This window comes from Balaenoptera borealis (genome assembly GCF_965194805.1).
Source record: "Balaenoptera borealis genome assembly, chromosome: 16".
Lineage (NCBI taxonomy): Eukaryota > Metazoa > Chordata > Mammalia > Artiodactyla > Balaenopteridae > Balaenoptera > Balaenoptera borealis.
The window spans coordinates 87009989-87031885 of record NC_138872.1 but is presented as its reverse complement, the minus strand read 5'-3'; the positions used below and the strand labels follow the sequence as shown (position 1 = coordinate 87031885).

At 43.6% G+C, this 21897-nt stretch overlaps 1 protein-coding gene and 1 pseudogene across 3 annotated transcripts in view; both read right to left on the bottom strand.

Annotated features, from left to right (window-relative positions):
• The window catches only part of GNA12 (G protein subunit alpha 12), a 120040-nt gene that overhangs the window by 45980 nt on the left and 52163 nt on the right, over nt 1-21897 (bottom strand). The window lies entirely within an intron of this gene.
• LOC309614465 (lupus La protein homolog pseudogene) lies at nt 7982-11475 on the bottom strand (annotated as a pseudogene). Its single transcript has one exon. The product of its transcript is annotated as a lupus La protein homolog pseudogene (transcript).

The window sequence follows — 21897 nt, the reverse complement described above, 5'->3', positions numbered from 1 at the left end:
TTTATACATTTTTGAATTTGATTTGCTAACATTGTTGAGAATTTTGCATCATGTTCATGAGAGAGACTCTTCTCCAGTTCTCTTTTCTGGGAATGTCTTTGTCTGATTTTGGTATTAGGGTAGCACTAGCTTCATAGAATGAGTTAGGAACTATTCCCTCTGCTTCTATCCTCTGAAAGAGACTGCAGAGAATTGGTATAACTTCTTTAAATATTTGGTAGAATTCACCAGTGGACCCACCTGGGCCTGGTGCTTTTGGTTTAGGAAGGTAATTAATTATTGATTCAATTTCTTTTATAGATAAAGGCCTATTCAGAGCATCTATTTCTTCTTGTGTGAGTTCTGGCTGATTGTGACTTCCAAGGAATTGGTTCACTTCATTAGGTTATCAAATTTATGGGCACAGAGTTGTTCATAATATTCCTTTAATATCGTTTCAATTACCATGGGATCTGTAATGATGTCCTCTCTGATTTCTGGTATCAGTAACTTATATGTTTTCTTTTTTTCTTAGATGGCTTGATTAGAGGATGATCGATTTTATCGATCTTTTCAAAAAACAACTTTCGGTTTTGTTGATTTTCTCTACTGATTTCCTGTTTGCGATTTCATCGATTTAATTCTTTGCTTTAAATCTTTCTTCTGTTCACTTTGGACTTAATTTGCTCTTCTTTTTCTAATTTTCTAAGGTGAAAACTTAGATAATTGATTTTAGATCTTTCTTCTTTTCTACTATAAGCATTCAATGCTACAAATTTCCCTCTAAGCACTGCTTTTGCTGCACCCCACAAATTTTGATGTCTTGTTTTCATTTTTACTTAGTTCAAAATAATTTGAAAATTTCTCCTGAGATTTCTTCTTTTATCCACGTGTTATTTAGAAGTGTGTTGTTTATTTATTTATTTTAAAAAATTTATTTATTTATTTTTGGCTGCATTGGGTCTTCATTGCTGTGCGTGGGCTTTCTCTAGTTGCAATGAGCGGGGGCTACTCTTTGTTGCGGTGCGCGGGCTTCTCATTGCAGTGGCTTTTCTTGTTGTGGAGCATGGGCTCTAGGTGCGTGGGCTTCAGTAGTTATGGCATGCGGGCTCAGTAGTTGTGGCTCGCGGGCTCTAGAGCGCAGGCTCAGTACTCGTGGTGCACGGGCTTAGTTGCTCCGCAGCATGTGGGATCTTCCCAGACCAGGGACTGAATCTGTGTCCCCTGCATTGGCAGGCAGATTCTTAACCACTGGGCCATCAGGGAAGTGCCAGCAGTGTGTTGTTTAATCTCCAGTATTTTGGGATTATTGATATAGCTGGATTAACATCTGTCACATTTGTTACCGTTTTCTACTTGTTACCTTCGTTGTTCCTGGTTTTTTTTCCCCCTCTCTTTTTGTCTTTTGTATACGATTGCTTAATAGTTCAGTGGTGTTAAATATATTCATAATGTCATGCAAGCATTGCCACTATTCTCCACAGCTCTTTTAATCTTGTAAAGCAGAAACTCTGTAACCACTAAAAAATAACTTCTCAGGCTTCCCTAGTGGCGCAGTGGTTGAGAATCTGCCTGCCAATGCAGGGGACATGGGTTCGAGCCCTGGTCTGGGAAGATCCCACATGCCGCGGAGCAACTAGGCCCGAAAGCCACAACTACTGAGCCTGCGCGTCTGAAGCCTGTGCTCCGAAACAAGAGAGGCCGCGATAGTGAGAGGCCCGCGCACCGCGATGAAGAGTGGCCCCCGCTTGCCGCAACAAGAGAAAGCCCTTGCACAGAAACGAAAACCCAACACGGCCAAAAATAAAAATTAAAAAAATTTAAAAAAAAAGAACCCCTATCACACTCACATCAGTTTAAAAAACAAAACAAAACAAAACCTTCTCATTCTCCCCTGCTCCTAGCCCCTGGCAATCACCATTTTACTTTCTGTGCCTATGATTTTGAATATTCTAAGTATCTCATATGACTTGAATCATATAGTATTTCTCTTTTTGTAGAATGGCTTATTTTACTTAGCATTAAGATCCTCAAGATTCACGCACTGCAGTACGTGACAGGACTTCCTTTTCGAGGCTGAATAATATTCCACTGTATGTATATACAACACACTTTGCTTATCCATTTATCCACTGATGGATACTTGGGTTGCTTTCATGCTTTAGCTATTGTGAATAATGCGGCTATGAACATGGGTGTACAAATATCTCAAGACCCTGCTTTCAATTCTTTTGAGTATACCCAGTTGAATTGCTGGATCATATAGTAATCTTATTTTTAATTCTTTGATGAGTTGTCATTCTGTTTCCCACAGTGGCCACACCTTTTTATAATCCCACAACAGTGCACAAGGGTTCCAATTTCTCTACATCTTCACCAACACTTATTTTTTAAAAAACTGTAGCCATCCTAATGGGTATGAGGTGGAAGATTTGTATTTCTCTATTAATCAGTGATGTTGAGCATCTTTTCATATCTTCACTGGCCATTTGTATATCTTCTTTGGCAGTGTCTGTTCAAGTCCTTTGTCCATTTTTGAGTCAGTTTATTTTTTTGTTGAGTTTGGAGAATTCTCTATATGGTCTAGATATTAATCTCTTATCACATACATGATTTGCAAATATTTCCTCCCATTCTGTGGGTTGCCTTTTTACTCTGCTGATAGTGTCTTTTAATGCACAAAATCTTATAATTTTCTTGTAGAATCCAATTTGTCTATTTTTCATTTTGTTGCCTGTGCCTTTGGCATCATATTCAAGAAATGATTGCCAAATCCTGTGTCATGAAGTTTTGCCCCATGTTTTCTTCTGTGAGTTTTATAGTGTTCAGTCTTATATTTAGGTCTATAATCCATTTTGAGTTCATTTTTGTATATGGTATTAGGCGAGGGTCCAGCTTCATTCATGGGAAGTTCCATTTTTTTCCAGCACCAGCACCTTTTGTTGAAAAGACTGTCCTTTCCCCATGGAATGGTCTTGGCACCCTTGTCAAAAAATCATTTGAACATATATGCAAGGGATTATTTCTGGGTTCTCTATAGTATTCCATTGGTCAAAATGTCTGTCTCTATGCAAATATCATACTATTTTGATTACTATAGCTTTGTAGTAAGTTTTGAAACCAGGAAATTTTTGAATAGGTAATACAACACAGCACAAAATTAAAAGTTAAAAAAGAAAAAAAGGGACGGCGGGAAGTGGGACACTGGAGCAGTAAGTCTGTCTCCCAGCTACCCAGCTCTCCTCTCTATAGGCAACCACTGCAACTAGTTTCTTGGGTGTTAAGATTTTATTTTAATAGGCTTGATTGAGTTGTCCATTTTCTGGAGTTACTACACTGCTTTTTCTGTGTTTTAAAACCTTCTTTGGGGCTAAATATCACCATATACATTGACTGGAATGAGATAGAGCCATCCTGAACAGTCTTGGGAGATTGGGATTTAAGTAAGAAGTTCTGGAAGATAAAGAACAGGTAAAGAATAACAGAGAGGAAGAAAAAATATCTGAAAATAGAGCCTTGATTCACAATCCCTCTGTCTTAGTCACCAGAGCTCAGGAGGACCACTCTGCCCAGTGTCTCAAACAGAACTGTGGCCAAAGTTCTTTGCCAGCTCCGTGAATACATGAGGACCGCTGAAGGATACTGAAGGTATCATCTGGACGGCAGCCTTGTAACTTTCCTCTAGCTGGTGCCTGTGCTTTCAGAGCACTTCCGCAGACACTGTCTTGGCAGGCAGCACACCCGTGAGACAGTGAGAAGAAGGAAAGGAGGGCTCTGAGGAGCGTGAGTGATTAAAGCTAGTGTCAGAGAAGGACAGGCCAGGACTCCTGGCTTCCACTCTGTGGCTCGCTCCTGCTCACCCGCTGCCCCCTTCCCTCTCTCAGCCACCCCCAATCCTTCCCCAAGACAACACCTGGGGCCGCGCTGGCGGGCCGCCAGTCTTTTTCTGGCTAGAGCAGACTTCTGCAATTCTGCAGTTGCCACGACACCAGCAAAGAGGAGGAACGCATCCCCGTGGACAAAAGCTGGGTGGAGAAAGGTATCCTGGAAGAGAAGCTGAAGGATAAAACATTTGAAATGTGAGAACTGTGAAAGAGAGAGTGAAAAGGAGAGAGATGCAAGAACAGGCAGCCGATGATCAGCAAGCTGACAGCAGAGCCTGGATTAAGCAGAAGAGGGGACCTGGGGGCTGCACTGCTCACCGCAGAAGTCACTGCCCCGTTGGCGCAGCGGAGCAAGGAGTGATGCCCGGCCTCCAGGGACAGTCACCTTTGGTCTGAAACATGAACTGTGTTGGTGAGACAGCCGGGCTTGTCCCATTATACTGCTTGAGAAATACAAACTCAGAAAAAAGCTCTGGAGGATTTGCTAAAATGCCCCAGAATGATGCAGAAGGCCCAGTGCAACAGACCACAGCCAAACGGCATTCCTTTTATATCAAACATCGCTTAAGGGGGGAGATCAAAGCGTTATTAAAACAAGTTCCAACCGCTTATTCCAATGTCGTGTGTCCACGTCACCAAAGCATCTCATTCCCACCATTAGTTTGGTCTTTAAGAACTTTACAATGAAACACTGTCATGGAAGGAGCAGCTGCCAGATCGTGAATAAAAATTAACTTGTGTTTCAAGGAATAAAACCCATTTACTGCCCAGAGATTCCTGTAACGAGTTTTGCTAACATTATACCAGACTTGAAATGGCAGAGGAAGAAGCCAAAAAGCAGAGCTTCCTTGTCTTGTGGCTCATCAGGGCTGAATGCGTCTCAGAGCTACCTTACTATTTCTACATCAGCATTCTAAACCGGGCAAACTCAAACCCTGGTCCCTACTTTTCTCTCACTGCATTCTGATTTTCTCAAAACTCATGGGGTTGGGGTCTCTTTTAAAATAAAAAATTTAATGCAATCTAATTCTCTGGGTTTAAAACTCTTGGCAGGAAATGAGGGAAATCCCATTTTAATTATAATGCATTCTTATTCCAGCATATGAAAATGATGACACAGATCTGGTAATGTAGCTGAACACGTAATAAAACTTGTCTTCTTATAGAAGTAAACACAGAGGACTGGAGTGAGTGGAGGGAAAAAGAGGCTGGTGAATTAGTTGCCTTTGGGAAAGGTAGTGAGGAAGAGGGAGCAAGGGAAGGGACACGGCTGCAAACTGAATGTTTGTCCCCCCGATCCCCAAATTCTTGTGTTGAAGCCCTAACCCCCAAAGCGATGGTATTGGGAGGTGGGGCCTTTGGGAGTAACTGGGTTTAGATGAAGTCACAAGGTAGAGTCCCCACGATGGAATTAGTGTCCTTGTAAGAAGAGGAAGAGAGACCAGAGCTCTCTCTCTCCAAGGGCACAAAGAAGAGGCCACGTGAGCAGAGAAGACGGCCGTTTGCAAGCCAGGAGCAGGGCCCTTACCAAGAACCAAATCTGCTGGCACCTTGGTCTTGGACTCCCAGCCTCCAGGACTGTGAGAAATAAATGTTTGTCGTTTACACCACCAAGCCTGCCCTATTTTGTTATGGTAGCCCGAGCAGACTCAGACACCGTGGGGCAAATACTACTGCTGTGGAATCCGCCCACTCAGATCTGAAAGGCTCCTAAATAACAACTCTGAGGTACTTCGACACCTTGAAATTACTTACAAGCAGAGAATATTAATAAAAACTTTGGAGGGGTTCCTGGTGATCCTAGCAAAGATGCCTTCCAGTTTCAGAAGATGAGGAACGCTTCCCGTCTTCTCACCTCTGTATTGAGCAGTAAGCCACAGCTGCAGTCACATCCACAGGGAATCAGTGCCTTGGAGGAAATGCTCACACACACAGACTAAGCTGCAGCACCTTAACCTGAACTTCCCCAAGACTCACTGGGATACATCTGCTCAACTGTTAACACCGGTCTGCTAGAAAGGTTTAGTGACAAGAGACATAAAAAAGAAAAAGGCATATTTTACCAAAATTAAAAAAAAAGAAAAAAGGCCTAACTAGTTAATAAATCAACTGTTTCAGTTGGCTTAAATGAGAAATTCTCAGAAAAGCTTCTTTAAGGGCAGCCAGAATAGAGCAACCCTTGATTTTTCTAGGTGCTTCTTTCACAAGTTAACTAAGTGTTTCAAAGTCTGATTACTACTTACGGATTTTATCGACCATCAACGCCCTCCTCCCTCCCAGCTTCCTTTGAGAATTCCATCTTTCAACAGAACCCCACCCAAGTTAAGGTCTGGTTTCCTCCACCACGCCGACCGATGATTCCCGCTCACATGGGTTTCTCCACCCTCTGCGTGAGGCAGGTGCCCTCTGCAGGTGCCTGGACCCCGGCTCTGGGTGAGGGGAAGGGGCGAGGTACTCCTTCTGCAGCCCACGGCTGCAGGGAGCACAGGAGAAACTCCGCATCTGTGACCTGGATAATTAAACAAACGCTGCACCCCAGGCATGGTGCCCGGTGCTAAGGAAGGCACCGCTGCCCTCTTTGATCACGGAGCTGAAGCTCCAAAAATATGGAGCAAAAGTGGTGAGTGAGGCCGGGGCTCTTCCCATTCCTCCAGCTCACTGAGCACTTGCTGAGGTTGACTAAATTTGTTGAAATCTGGTAAAAGGAGGTGGGAAGGAGGTTGACGCCACCATCCTTTGAAACTTTCAGATTAATAGTACATTATAGCTAACCAGAATTATTTAAACCCTAAGATTTCTTTCAGAAACGATAAGATTTATAAAATTGTTTTCTGCAGACATTAATTTTTATAATTCAATTAAAAATGTTTCCATGGCCTTTTCTGATTACAAAAATAATACATATTTCTATCACAATTAAAATTTTTAGGTAATTTTTAAAATACATGTTTTTGTAATTTTAAACATATATAAAATAAAAAAGGAAGATAACAACTGAGATGGTTCAGTGGATATGTTTTCTCCAGCTTTTGATTTTCTATGCATTTGTGTGTGTGTGTGTGTTGTATGTGTGTGTATATATATATATATATATACAACACACACACACACACACTTTTTTTTCACTTTCTAAACAGAGACAGGACTCTCCTATATATATAACTGATTTTTAATCTGCTTTTCCCACTTGATTTTTCAGGGACTTCTTTCTATGCCAACACACAGTTCTCTTCTAGGTTTTCTAATAGCTGTATAGCATTCTGTCACGTATTAGTATTCTAATTTAGTCAGCCAACCCCTACTGGACGGTATTTAGATCATTTCCTTTCTGCTTTTGCTTTTATAAGCAATACAATCAACACTGTTCACAAATAATTTCTGCATATTCATCTAATTATATTTTCCCTTTCAAATTCTTATCATTATTATTATAAATTATGGCATCATATAAGAAAAGTGCATAAAAGAAAAATGCACAATCGAACTGATAAAACAGCAACCCACCCACCAGGGTCAGGAGCGGACCATTACCAGCACCCCAGAAATGCCCTCGTGATATGCTCTCTGACTCCTGTGCTGATGCTGGTGATACTGTTTCTTAACCTGTCATTTCTCCCTTGTAGTTTTGTCCCATAAGCACATGTTCCTCAGCACTGTGGCTGCATTTTTAAGGTAATCATGCTGTGTGTATGTACGTTTCATGGAATGAAAGTGCACGCGCGCAATGGGTATTCTTCCGTGTCTGCCTTCTTTAGTTCAATGCCACACGTCTGTTGAGGGGAGCTGTCCTTTGCCCACGTTCTCTGCAGTACTCAGGAATAAAAAACAGTGTATTTACCATCTTACTCTTGAGGGACATTTGGATTGTTTCCAATTATGAATAATGCTGCTATGAACATTTGCATACCTGCCTTTATGTGTTCCTAGGAGTGGGACTATTCAGCCACAAGGAATACATATCTTACGCTTTAGTGAACAATACCAATCTGTTTTCTAAATTGAGGGCCCCAATCTATACCACCCTCCCCACCTGCCCCAGCACCAGGATGTATTCAATATGAGAATTCCTGTTACTCCACATCCTTGCCAATTCCTGGAACTGTCAAATGTCTTAGTTTCTGAAATCTGGTGAGCGTATAATATTATTTCCTCTTCTCAGAAATGCCTTTCAAGCCTTGAATCCATTTTTCTATTGAATTGCCTATTTCTTGCAGGTTTATGGAGGTTCTTTAAACATTCTGGACACGTTTCCTTTGCAGGTTATAGATGGTGAACATGTTCTCTGGATGAACAGAAGTTCTTAATTTGATGGTAGTCAAAGTATTAATCTTTTCCTTCTGCATTTGCAGTTTTAATGACTTCGACTCTTCCCCACCCCCAAGATCATGAAGATGCTTCTATATCACCTCCTAAAAGATACGTAGTTTCGCTTTTCATATTTAGGTCTCTAAGCCATTTGAAATCGGCTGTGTGTATAGGGATCCATTTTCACTGTTCTCTATGTGGTTCCACCAATTTGCTCACCTTATTCTGTTCCAATACCTCCACTATATTGGTTATTAAATTGTTTTAAAAAATAAATCTCAGTATCTATTAGAGAAGGGGATAGCAAACTTTTTCTGTAAAGATCCAGATGGTAAATGTTTTAGGTTATGGGGACCACATACAGTCATCTTTACTGCATATTCTTCTTCTTCAAATGTAAAAAAAAAATTTTTTTTTAAACTAGGGGTTCAAACAAAAATAAGCCAAAAGAAAGTTCGCCTTCAGGCAGTAGTTTGCTGACCTCCATGAAGAGCAAGTCTCTCCCACTTTATTCTTCTTCCAAAGTGGTGTGACATCATGCATCCTCACGGGAATGCAAACCAAAACCACAATGAGAAAAATAAAACAAAGCTGAAGGACTCACACTTCCGGATTTCAAAACTTACTACAAAACTACAGTAATCAAAATAGTGTGTTACTGGCATAAGGACAGATACATAGACCAATGGAACAGAACTGAGAATCCAGAAATGAACCCAGACATGTATGACCAATTGATTTTCGTCAAGGGTGCCAAGACCGCTTGATGGGGAAAGAACAGATGTTCGAAAACTGGTGCTGGAACAGCGGATGTCCATGTGCAAGACAAGGAGACTGGACCCCTACCTCACTCCATATACAAACATTCACCCAGAATGGATAGACAACCACAATGTAGTCGAACAACCTAAATATAAGAAGGAAACACAGGGGTAAAGCTTCCTGATCTTGGATCTGACACCAAAAGCATGACCAACAAAAGAAAAAATACCAGGCAAATTAGTCTCCATTCTTTCTTATGTTTCAAACCCTCCACCTGGAATCCCTTTCTTCTTGCTTCCAGTGTAGCCCCTATGATTCCTTTAGGGAGGATTTGCTGATGATCAACTTTGTCTGAAGATGTCCCTTTTGTGCCCTCAATTTTACAGAATTCTAGATTAGGAGTTACATTCTCTCACAGGCACCACCTCAAAGTATCGTTTACTCTTTCTGGCTTCTGTTGCAGCTTTGGGGAAGAAAGCTGTCATACCGTCACTCACTGAAAGTTCATCTCTACCTTTTTCTGTAGCTACTTTTAAGATTTTCCTCTGTCTTTGGTTTTCTGCAGTTTCGTTATGATTTATCTAGTTATAGCCTTTTTAAATAACTAATCTTGCTTGGGATTCACTGGGATTCTTGACCCTGTGATTTGATACACTCTGTCAGCTGTTACCTGTTCCAGTACTGCCCCTGCCCTGGTCTTCCTTCTGTAAGTCCTGCTTAAATGTATACTAGACCTTCTCACTTCATCCTCAATACCTCTCAACCTACCTTTTATCTTTTCCCTGTTTTTGTCTCTCTGTTCTACATTCTTGATACTTTCTTCCAATATTTCTTCTACTTTATTAATACTCTCTTTTATGGGGTACAAACTACCAAGTTTTTACTTTTGGTTTTTGTATTTTTCAATTCTAGAAGTTCTGGTTTGTTTTTTCAAAATATGTTACAGCACTTTTAATAAGTTTCCAGTTTTTCCTGAAGATATTTTTTTTTCTTTTTTTATTTTTATGCAGTATACATTTTATTACTTTGTACTAATACATTCTCATATTACAAAGGCAATTTAGTGGAAGAATGTTTCTTTTGATATTTGAATAATCTGAAAGAACACAAACAGAATTATACATAAAAAAATACTCATTTTGATAACAATAACAACAACAAAAAAAGACAAGTTAAACAACAACAAAATTTTCCTTTCTTACAGGTGGACATTGAAGTGGACCTAATTCGGTTTTCTTTTTAAAAGCCTCCAAAGACAAAAGCAGCTTAAAATCTAATTAAAATGAATAAAAAATGTTTACTAAATTACTGGTCTCCAGCACCATTTTCTGTTTTCTGTTGTTTTGATGCAGGTTCTTCTTGTCTGTTTCTTCTCTTGCTCTTTTTACTGGTCTAGATGCACCATTTTCATCATGTTCATCATCACTATCAAATTTAGTTTTCTTGCCCTGAAACTGTACTTTTCCTTTAGCAGACCCAATCTGGGTAGCTTTATTTCCCTTTCCTTTTCCTTTAAATCTGCGACCTTTTGACTTCCATTTGTTTAGGGATTCTTGTTGATCTTCTATTATTTTTTTCAATGCTTCTTTTTCCACATCTCCTTCTAGTACTTCCCAGGTGACCTCTTTGTTCCTTAATTGTAGGTTACCATTATTTGCGTCTTTTGCTTTATCTAGTGCTTCCTTAGCTTTTTCTTTAAACAGAATTATTCCCTCTTTGGCTCCTGTGACAAAGTCTATCCATTTTATTTCACCATGATTTGAGAAAAGGATATGCAAATCTTCTCTACACGTCTGATCATCTAAGTCCCCCGAGAATTTCAGCAAGCAGCCAATCTTTTCTTCTAGAGATTTCATTTCAGCATTTTCTGCTAACTTTTGTTTTTCTTCTTGCTCTTGTTTAGCTCGTAATTTAGCTTCGATTTTATTTTGCTTTCTTTCTTCATTTTTTTTGCAAAGTAATCTTCCTTGAAAAGTATTAGCAGGTCTGTGTCTTTGTACTTCTGGCCAGGGGTCTCGACAAACTTCTTAGCAGATTCAATGGTATCAAATACAGCAAATATTGATCCCTTAAATGCTTTGTGCAATGTTCTTCTCATCTGAATATTTAGTACCTGACCTTTATCTTCCAACCATTCTTTTATGTCATCAAGGGTTGCATCAATTGGGAAGCCTTTAATATAAACAGATCTGTTTTTTACATCATTTTTATACTCATCAGTCACTTCAGGGAGGGGTTTGCTTGGAGATCTTCTAATTTTAGTTTTATCTTCACTTATTTCCATGAGTTCCGCCTTTGATTTGCTCAATGCTTCTACTATTACATTAAAGTCTGTTGTTAGACGGTTTAACCTATTAAATTTTATCATTATCTCCAAAGGTACCCCGCCTTCATCCAGTTTGATCTGTTCCTTTAAAAATTTGTCGCGTGGCAAATTGAAGTCACCAAAAGAATACTCGATTTGATGACAGATTTTGGCCTCCAGAGCAGCCATTTTTTCATTATCACCATTTTTTGCCATTCTGGCTATCTTCTTCTTTTTAGCCACCTGGAGTTGCTCCCTGAAGATATTTTCTAACTTTTATTTCTTTATATACATATAAAGTTATATATGTAGAAAGAATAGTTGTTTATGCACATACTTTATATGTACAACTTTACATGGCTATAAAGTATAGTTGTTTTAAAATCTGTGTCTGATAAGTCTAATACCTGAAGACTGTGGGTCCATTTCTGCTGTCTGTTCTTTCCTCTGATTCTAGGCACTGTGCCCTGTCTCCTTGTGACTCTGGCTATCTCTGTGATGCCCTCTGTCCTCAAAAACATCATTTGTGGGGAATCTCCAAGGTTTAGGACTCGACTGTCTTTTCCAGAGACGGTTTCCATTTGCTACTTGGGCACACTACCTGTTTGGTGTCACTTTAACCTAAATTCAGAGCACTGGGGTTCTTGGACTGCTCTTGTAGCTCTGGGTGGCAAGTCCCCTGAGGAGCCAGGCTACAGGTGGGTTTTCTTTGCCTCTTCCCTCCTCCCTGCCCTGGCTCAGCAGCCAAGCAAAGCTCTCTTCTCTCCCCCTTTTGTGGGTTTACTTTTGGTTCATCCTCACCCTCTGAGGTCCCAGCTTATTATGGAAGAGTCTCCTACCAATTCCTCAACTTTGATGATCTTAAGTTTCTACCTCTTTTTGAGTCCCTGAAAAGTCTGTCGAACATCATAGCTCAGGTTCATGATTTAGATCACCAGCTCTCTCAGGAAAAAACCACTGCTAGGGGTCCGCTTATCTCTCGAGGTTCAACTCTCTCTTAGGGTTTGGCCTGGTCATACTTTATAAACTTGTCAGCGCTTAGCTGCTTTCATAAAGTTATTTTTAACATTTTATCTAGCATTTTAAATTATTTTCAGCAGAAGTCTCTAGATAACTATTCCACTGTAATTAGAAGCCGGAAATCTTATAATTATGGCTTTAGGATAAATTCCTTGGAAGTTGAACTACCTCCAGAGGATATAGCACTTTATGTTTTGACACAAACTAAGAAACTGAACCACATTATACTCCTGCCACCTATGTGTATGCAGGACCTATTTCCTATGACCCCAATCAGCCCAGGTCATTATTAATCACCATCAATCTAACCGACAAAGATTATCTCATTACTGCTTTAATTTGCATTTCCATAGTTAGTAGCAAGGCTGGTAATCCTACTTCTTCTTTCACTCAGTCTTCTTTTATACACTTACAAGAGCTCTCTCCTGCAGGCTGCAGCTGTTTTATACCCTCTCTTAACATACAGAAAACACCTTTGTTTTATGTTGCGGATTTTTTTTCTAATTTGTCATCTTTTACCTTTCTTTATGCTGACTTTTCCCATACAACAGTTAAAAATGTTTACTTAGTCAAATCCATTATTCTTTTTCTTTGGGGTTTCTGGCCTTGTTATCATGCAACATATTCCATTATTGATTCTACTATATATCACATTTCCACCCTGGGCCATTATGTCACTGGCTTACAAACCCTCCAGAGGTAAAGGTTTACAGCAACATTTTTCACAAAGATCTATGTTAAAATGCATAACATTTCATTTTTTTTTTTTTTTTAAGGAATAGCTTTTTTGAGGTCTATAAGTATATAATACTCTTTGTGATTAATGAAATGGAGGGGAAAGGCCAGCATCACAAGCAGGAACACTTAAGTTTCTCACCAGCACATGATCCAAGAATAGCAAATACCTCCGCTTCCTGCTTCTGCGTCCTCAGGCAAGAGCCACTCCAGAGGCAAACTAAGAGTGCCGCCCTCTGCAGAGCTGGGTCCAAGGCCTGAACATGCCTCCAGCAAGAGCTAGTCAAGGTTCCTGTGCCCTAATCTTGGCTGGGCCGCTCATCAGCTTTGCCACTTCAGGCACATTTCTTCAACTCCCAGGCTGCAAACTGTCTCAGTATCAAACAGGATTTGCTTAGAGGGTTTCTCAAGTCCCTCCGACCTTAACAGTAAGTTTTAGGAAGACTGAGCTTCTCCCCTATGGACCACACTAGCAAAGTTAATTTAGTTTGAAAGGTTAAAAACTCACACACACATACACCGTATCAAACCCAAACTAAGAAACTAATTGCCGATAATTCCATTTTCTCTAGAAATTATTCACTAACTTCTGACATTTCTGACGTCAGAAAAAAATGATGCATTCTTCAAATATATGTATGTATGTGTATATCTAGCTGTATGTGTATATATATGTGTGTATGTCTGTGTATCTGACTATAATTAGATAAAAAACTGTGGCACCTCCACACCATGGAATATGGCTCAGAAAAGATATTCTATTGATACTGCAACAACCTGGGTGTATCTATCTCAACGGCATTATGAGTGACAAACGTCAGCCTCGAAAGGTCACATTCTATCTGATTCCATTTGCACAATATTCCCCAAATGACAGAATGTTAGAGATGGAGAACAAATAAGTGGTTGCCGGGGTGAGGGATGCGGGAGGGAGAAGGGCAGGGTGACTATAACGGGTCAGCGGGAGGGCCACCTCTGTGGGGACAGGGCAGTTCTTATCTTGATCAAAGTGGTGGTTACACCAATCCCATGTGATAACATGACAGAGAACCACACATGCACAGGGTACCGATGTCCGGTTCATGGTTTTCATATCAGACTGTACTCACGTAAGATGTAACTTGACCATTAGGGGAAATTGGGTGAAGGATGTGAGGGAACCTCTTTGTACTATCTTTTAGACTTCCCGTGAATCTATAATTATTTCAAAATAAAAAGTTAAAAACAAAACGTGTTAGAAAAAATGAGCACCTAGTGGTGCTTATTCCCAACAGAAAAAAAGAAGCAAAGGGTATCAATAGCAACACACAAAAGAATAAATATAAATGGCTAATAAACACATGAAAAGAACTAAAAATCATGGGAATTTTCACTTATCAGGCTGGTAAAAATATAAGAAGAATAAAACTAGTATGACTGAGGGATTGGAGGAAAATGCTCTCATACACCATTCCAGAAGGTACAGCTGGTAGGAGTGTAAACTGGTACCATTTGCTGGCTTCAGTTTTCACTAACTAAACCCTAACCAAATACTACCTGGAGACTTCAGAACGCACCTCGCCGCCACCCCGCACACACGGGGACTGACGCCACCTGGCGGAGGGTGGGGTCTCTAAGCTGCTTTCACTCGGCCTTCCTCAGCTCAAGATCTTTCCTCTTGGCATTCCTAATGGTAAGACGTGAGGAAATGAAGGCCAATTGATCTTCGCAGAGAGACTGGGTCATACAGTCTGAAATGTGTGTCCTGGCGGAGAGCACGGACCCCGAGAATGAGGCGCAGACACGTTCGGATGGGCGCGGGTGTGGTGGGTGTGGCGGCACGTGCTTTGCGCCCTGGGGCTGTTCCAGATGCGTGGAGCAGCCTGGGAGCCACCACAAAGAAGAGGAATGGACTCTCCACCAGCGTCCGAAATTTGAAAGATAAAATACCGGGCTCAGTATCGACCGTCAGGCCTGATGCCGAGAGAATCCCTAAGCTGGACGGGCAGCGACACTAGATGACCTACGCAATCCTCTCCGGGTCTCAGATACTCAGACCCAACCACTCCTCATCGCCCCCGGCACCATCACACTCAGTTCAGCCGCCGTCACCTGCCACCTAGATTATGGCAAAAGCCTCCAAAGGGCCTCCCTGTTTCTTTTATCCATTCAGCTGCCAAAGTGATCCGAGTAAAACGTAAATCAAACCGTATCACTCCTCTGCCCAAAGCCCAAGTCCTTCCAGCGGCCCCTCACAAGGCCTCCATAAGCCCCTCTGCTCTGCAGACCCCCCCCACCCCCATCTGCTTGCTCTGGGACACAACACTTGCCCCCACCCCAGGGCCTTTGCACTTGTTACTCTTCTGGGCTAGAACACACTTCCCTCTTCCCCCAGGGCTTGCCTTCCCGTCTCCTTCAGAGAGTTCTCAAACGCCACTCAGGGGAGCTCCATCAGTTAGGGCAACGAGCCAAAACACGGAGGCTTCAACAAACGTGGGCTGGGGTGCCTCGGCCACATGGTGTGTGTTGCTTCCTCTTAGGTTTGTGCTGCCTGCCCACTGCCCACGTTCTCGACACTGGACGGCTAGCGGGAAGGAGAGAGGCCGGGACGGACTGTCCGGTCATTTTGAGGGCCAGTCTCAGACCTTGGTTCCACGGCTGCACCCAACCAGGGAGAGCAGGACATGCAGCCTGGCCCTGTGGCCACATTCCCAGCTCGGCCACCACGATGGAAGGGAAAACAAAAGGTGGGGAGGCCCAAGAATCGCTACGGAAACTCCCTGTGACCACCCTGTTTCTCCATCGAGGCTCCTCTCCACACTCTCTACCCAGTTCCCCGCTTCACTTTTCTCTAATCACACAACATGTATGCTCGTGCATGCGTGCACACACTAATACACATAATGCACGTGCGCGTGCACACACACGTCTATTACTAATTTATTTACTGTCTGTCTCCTCTTGTCAGAAAGTCAGCTCCACATGGGCCGGGATTTTTTTGTTTGTTTGTTCGCTACTATTTCCCAGGATTGATAAGAGTGCCTGACACGGGGCGGCTGCTCCACGAATATTTGCTGAATGAATGAATTCCATGAAGCTAAAAAAGACACACAAGACGGTAAGCACAGCTGCGAGATTTCGCAGTTAGCCCGAATGTAACGCTGCGAGAATAGCACGCCCGACCCCGCCTTCCCTGGGGTCCACACTAAGCACCAGCAGCCCCCCATCACCGCCCCCCTCCCCCATCATCTCAGAGGCAAAAAGGTCCAAAAAGGGCTCTGGCAGAGGCTGCAGGACCAAGTTGCAGCCGGCGGGGGCGAGGGCGAGGCGGGCGTCCTGGACGGCACCTGCATGAAGCCGCCCTGAAAGGCAGAGGCTGGACTCTCCTTCCGCCCCCTCCGCCCCCTCCTGTCTGGCTGGGACGCAGGCTGGTGGCCAAGTCTGAGGACAGGGGCCACGGAGTAGGACACGGGGAAGGGTCTGGACAGAGACCCACCCGGCTACCCCTTCTTTCATGTGACAGGGAAAAGGAAGAGTCACTGCTGTTTGGGGTTTCCCATCACATGAAACCCAGCTTCACGGAAAAAGTACAGACACCCAGGAATCTTCCCACCTGCCACAAACAGCAGGGGACCACTGGCGTTTCGAAGTAGAAAGTCTCTTTGAAATGTTCCAGACTGTACCACAGGAAAACCTGGGGCTGAAGGCACCGTCCCTATCACACTTTCTGGGGGTTCCCTTGTCTCCCTCTGATCTAAACCGTGGATTACGGTATTTTAAAAAATCAAGAGACAGGATATCTTAATAGCAGAGAAAAGAGGAAGAAGCAAAAGGATTACAACGAACAAGGGGTGGACCTGGGAAACACTCAAGACTGGCAGAGAGACCTCTAGACTCTCACAGCACTGCTACCCCCAAATAGTCCACGGGTGTCATCTGTCACTCACCAAACATGCTGCTACTTCAGGACTTATTCTTAGTCAACCAGCTACCATGACACTGTTCCCCAAGGGGCTGAAAGTAACCACCAAGCCATTACAGAGTAGATTCCTTTCCTAGAAGGACAGGGGACTGGGCACAGAAAATGCCCCAAACTGCCTGTCACTATATGTCACTTTGTTTCATGTGGCCTCGAAGAAAGTTACAAAAAGTTACTGTGGCTGCAAATCACCTCCTCTTCCATTTAGCCCCGCCCTCTAGCGCCTCAAAAGCTTCCTTACTAAGCAAGCTCAGGGAAAGAATTTTGAAACCCAATTAAAATAATACTAGCAAAAGCACAGGCAAGTTTCCAAAGGAACATTAACCTGTGGTGTCAGGCCTTTCTGGAAAGTGATTGGCTCATTCTTTTTTTTTTCTAAAAAGATGTAACCACCACACAGCACAAGCTGCTGTTTGTTTCAGGAATGCAAAGGAGAATTCTGGGCACTACTTTACCCCAGAGTTTCACCAAAGAAGCATTCCAAGCCTGAGAACTTGTAAACCATGGTTCTCCAGCCCTTAAAAAGCACATCCATCGGGTGAGGGGTGGGCAAAGACCACAGGCCGTGCTGACAGTGTGGACCTTGCCTCTGTGAGCTGAGGCAATAAACCCGGAGTAATTCCGAAGCCCCAGACATCACAAAAGTTGAGCACAACACGTGGATTTTATGTTAGGAACTAGGCGGGTAATTCCGGCGATTCTTCTTATAGTCAGCACGTTACTCACTTCGCCGCAGGGTAATTTGCCTCTTAAAACCTCACACCCAATTGGTTCTAACGCAGCGGCATACACACACACACAACCGTGATGGGTCTCTCCTCTACATCTAAAATTCAGCCTTAGAGTGAGCCTTTTCTAGCAATTCAGCCATCTCTGGTAATGTTACAAAGACTCAATTCTTCTAAACACTACAGGAAAAAGAAACCTCTGTAATTAGCAGAATCACTTGACTTCCAGAAATCAAGAAACACTGTGCCATCAACGTAAACTCCCTCCTCTGAACTGAGTCTCCAGCTCCATCTTCCAAAGCCAAGAGGATGAAGACATTTTCAAGAAAGCACAAGGCCCTGCCACTTCGAAATAGGAACTAGAAGGAAGTAAAAGACGATTCACAATACAGTGAACTTTTTTTAATATCCAAGTGTGAAGCAAAAAGCATCTGAGGAGAGAACAAACTGTACTCTCCATGTGTGCTGAACATTCATCTGTGGAAAGTCCCCCAAACTTCTGAACAAGCAAATGCCAGGCTCATAATCGGACAAGAGGAAGTTAGGTGAGGACTCGAGCAGAGGTACCAAACTCCCCCGTAACTGTCCAATCCTCTAAGAAAAGACACACCGAACCCATAGGAACAGTAAGTTGTTAAATGCAGCTGCTGGGCTGCAATTTCAAGAGTACAGTTGCGAAAAGCAAAAACTGGTTCCATTTATCCCAGCAGCTCTGTACCTACTGATTTTCCCTGCTCACACGGCATGTTTGGAGGGCACGACGATGATGAAGAGGATGATTAACTAGATAACAAGCAAAGAGTTGTGCAAAGAACCGGGAGCGGTAAATCCTAAGACTAAGGCCTAAGGCTAAGGGAACCCCTCCTGCCCAGGTTCAAGTTCACAGTCCCTTAACCGGACTTCTACAGGAGCCCCCCACAGCCTTCGCCTCCAGTCTGCCCCCTTCAGCCCATCCTACGTGCTACCGCCAGTGGTTTCTGGAAGCACTGGCAATCGGGTCCGCTCCTCTCTCTTTACACACCTCACTGGCCCCTCTGCTTACAGGTGACTCCCAGCTGCTCGGCGTGGCCCGCGTGGTCAACCCCCCACCCCCGCTGTGCCGCCTGCAGACCACGTGCCCGCGGCAGGAAGGTGAGGGGTGGAGACTCACCCAGGCCTCAGCAGCCCTGGACAGCGTCTCCCTGCACGGGACCCCTGTGCTCCGGGAGGCGGCGGGCACTGCCGAGGCCTTGCTCAGGGGCAGCCAGGCCAGAACTGACCTGGCACAGAGGAGGGGCAGAGGCACGAAAAGCGCGGAGAAGCAGCGCAAACCACACGTAAAGCTCCCGCCTCACCCCCAGCCCCGCACTTAGCCAACCGAGTCCCTTATCGTGAAGGCAGTTGGAGTGGGAGAGCTGTTCCCTGCACACCAAAGCCTGCCGACCGGCCGGGGCGGCCTCTCCTGGCGCAGCAGCGCTGCTCGGGTGGCGCGGGGCTCTGCAGCTCCCTGGCGAGGCTCCCCTGCCACCTCCCTCCCAACCGTGGCCCCGGTTCGTTCCTACCTCCCCTTGAGAAGATCTCCTCCAAAAAATCTCCCCACTCCTCCTGCCAGGTGGGACTGCCTACCTTCTTCCTTTATGCCTAATGTAGCTGGATGTTCCTCAGTTATACTTCTTAGCACACTTTATTGCAATTGTTTGCTTGGATATCTGTCTTACCAGCTCTTTGAGGAAACTGCACTTGACCTCGGCAGAGTGGCCGGCACACTGAAAGGCTCCCTGAAAGAGCGCCCACCACACCGCCCGGCAAGGAGGACCACGACGTACACATTCTCAGTCACTATCAGTGCAGGAGTTACATACACACAGAAGACCACTGGCCCGCCTGCTGCACCGTTCCAGAACTAGACCCCACATTAAAAGGTGTACGTAACCAAAAGCAGATCATGGAAATACTACCCATGTGCTGTATCATAAGCATATTAGTTAATGATAATTTGCCAGATGTGTTTAAAAGTTCGAAATTCTCTTACTGGAGAAAGGGCATGTAAGTAGACCATATTTATGTGACTTATGACAAAAACTTCCCTTTTAGTGTTCTACTACGTCTTCCTCAAATGTGTTTTAAAAGATTAGGTCTAACATAGCAAGGTTATCTTCCTTTCTTTTTTATGAAGCCAGAGAAGTGCTATCGAATCCTGTGTCTAAATGGCAGTTGACATCAGTGACTACGCAGGAACAGGTGACTTGTGAGAAGGGCAAGGTTTCTCCTTTTCAGGACAGGGAGAGTCCCCTCTGAGGAGGAAAGGCCCTCACAAAGCAGTCACCAGACACTGCCTTTCTTCTTCCCCTTTTTGTTTCTGCCTCTGCCTGGAATGGCAAGGAAAACCAAGGGAGCAGAGGAAACAGGCAGCGTCTAACACCTGGCTGACAGCAGGTCTCACGGCGGCTGGGTCTCCACTGAGAGACCGTCAAAGGCTCTAAGAGTTCTGTCACCTGGGGAGGGAAGGAAGGTAACAAAACTAGTTGCTGAAACATCACCCTGGAAAGGTTTCTGACACTAAGCAAAGGATCCGAAGAGAAAACTGACCACACCGTGTTAAGACGCTTAGGTTGCAACTGTCTATCTTGACATAAAGACTATTAAGGGCCTACTGTCCATCGAGTTAATAAGATGCTCTATAATTTTTTTAAATAAAAATATAGAAAAGTACGAAACATCAGAATAACAGACACTCACATACTTACCCTCCAATAAACAAAATCAGCAGCTTCATATTTGCTTTCGGTCATCGCAGTTCAAAAGCACACAACATGAGAACACTTGTCAGGTAACCACACCCTCACAAAGTCGGGCTGTTTGAAGCACAAGATCAAAACGATGGGATGACGGACCCACCTGGAGCCAACCTCCCCCAATCACTCGCCAGGTTCAGGTCCAGAGCAAAGGCTCTCTGGAGACAGGCTCATCTTTGGTCTTATTCCCTGCCATGTCCCAGCATACTGCACAGTGCCTCGCACACAGTAGGTGCCCCATAAATGCTTAACTAATAAGTGACTATAGAAAGAAATAAGCAGACGGGCCTTTTAGGCCCGAGTTCCTCATAGTGACTGCTGAGAAGACAGGGCCCTGGGGACTTCTCTGGTGGCCCAGTGGTTAAGACTCTGCCATTCCACTGTAGGGGGCACGGGTTCAATGCCTGGTCAGGGAACAAAGATTCCTGCATGCCACGGTTAAAAAAAAAAAAAAAAAGATAGGGCCTTGGGAAGCCATGACCTTTTGGGTTTATTTCCCCATCTGTAGCGAGACAAGGGCTCCATGTACCAGCCAGGAGGGCCCTTCCTGCTCCAAAACACTGCACCCAATCGAGGACGGTGAACATAAAAGTCTGACAAAACCACCCCACCACGCTGTTAAACATTACTTGCAAATATTCAGCTCAGGATGTTTACATTTCCTTCTTTGGTAAATTCTCAATTGATAACAGCAACTTCCATCCAAGCTCTGAAGAGACTAGAATCTTCTTCCCCAGACCATGTGAGTTTATTGGGGCAGAGGGGGAAGGGAAGACTTAAACCCCAATTTCACACTTAGATATTGTGTATTCCCTCGCTGTTTCTGATATTCCTGCCCTTTAGAAGATTAAAATTTCCTTTTTATGGCAAATCTGTCTTCTAGTTCATCTGACTCTTTCACTTTAATTTTTAAACTTAACTTGAGAATGAATGTGAAAATGAAACAGTTATAAAAATGTCATCCTTCAGGTCCACCGATGGACAGTAAAATTAGTGGGCAAAAGCTTGAAGAGAAACAGGATATTTGCATAGTTGCAAAGTATCTCCCCCAAATATTTATGTTACAGAGAACAGTAGAAACTTTATAGTGGAGAAACCTGGCAAATACCCTGCTAACCAAGTAACCAAGGCTCACATCGCCAGGAACTGGATGTATAAAGAGCAGGTACCCCTGACAGGATGCTCTGGGCAGACACATCACTTCAGTGGCTTTCTTGCCAAAAAACGCATCATCTCATTCTAATGATGAGAAAACACCAGACAAACCCAAATAGGGACATTCTACAAAATGACTGACCGGTGCTCTTTCAATGTGTCACAGTCATGAAAACCCAGGAGAGACCGAGGGGCTGTCACTGACAGCAGACTCAGGAGAAACAAGGACGAAATGCAGGGTGGGGTCCCGAGCCCAATCCTGCCTTGTAAGAAGGGCTTTTAGAGGAAAAGC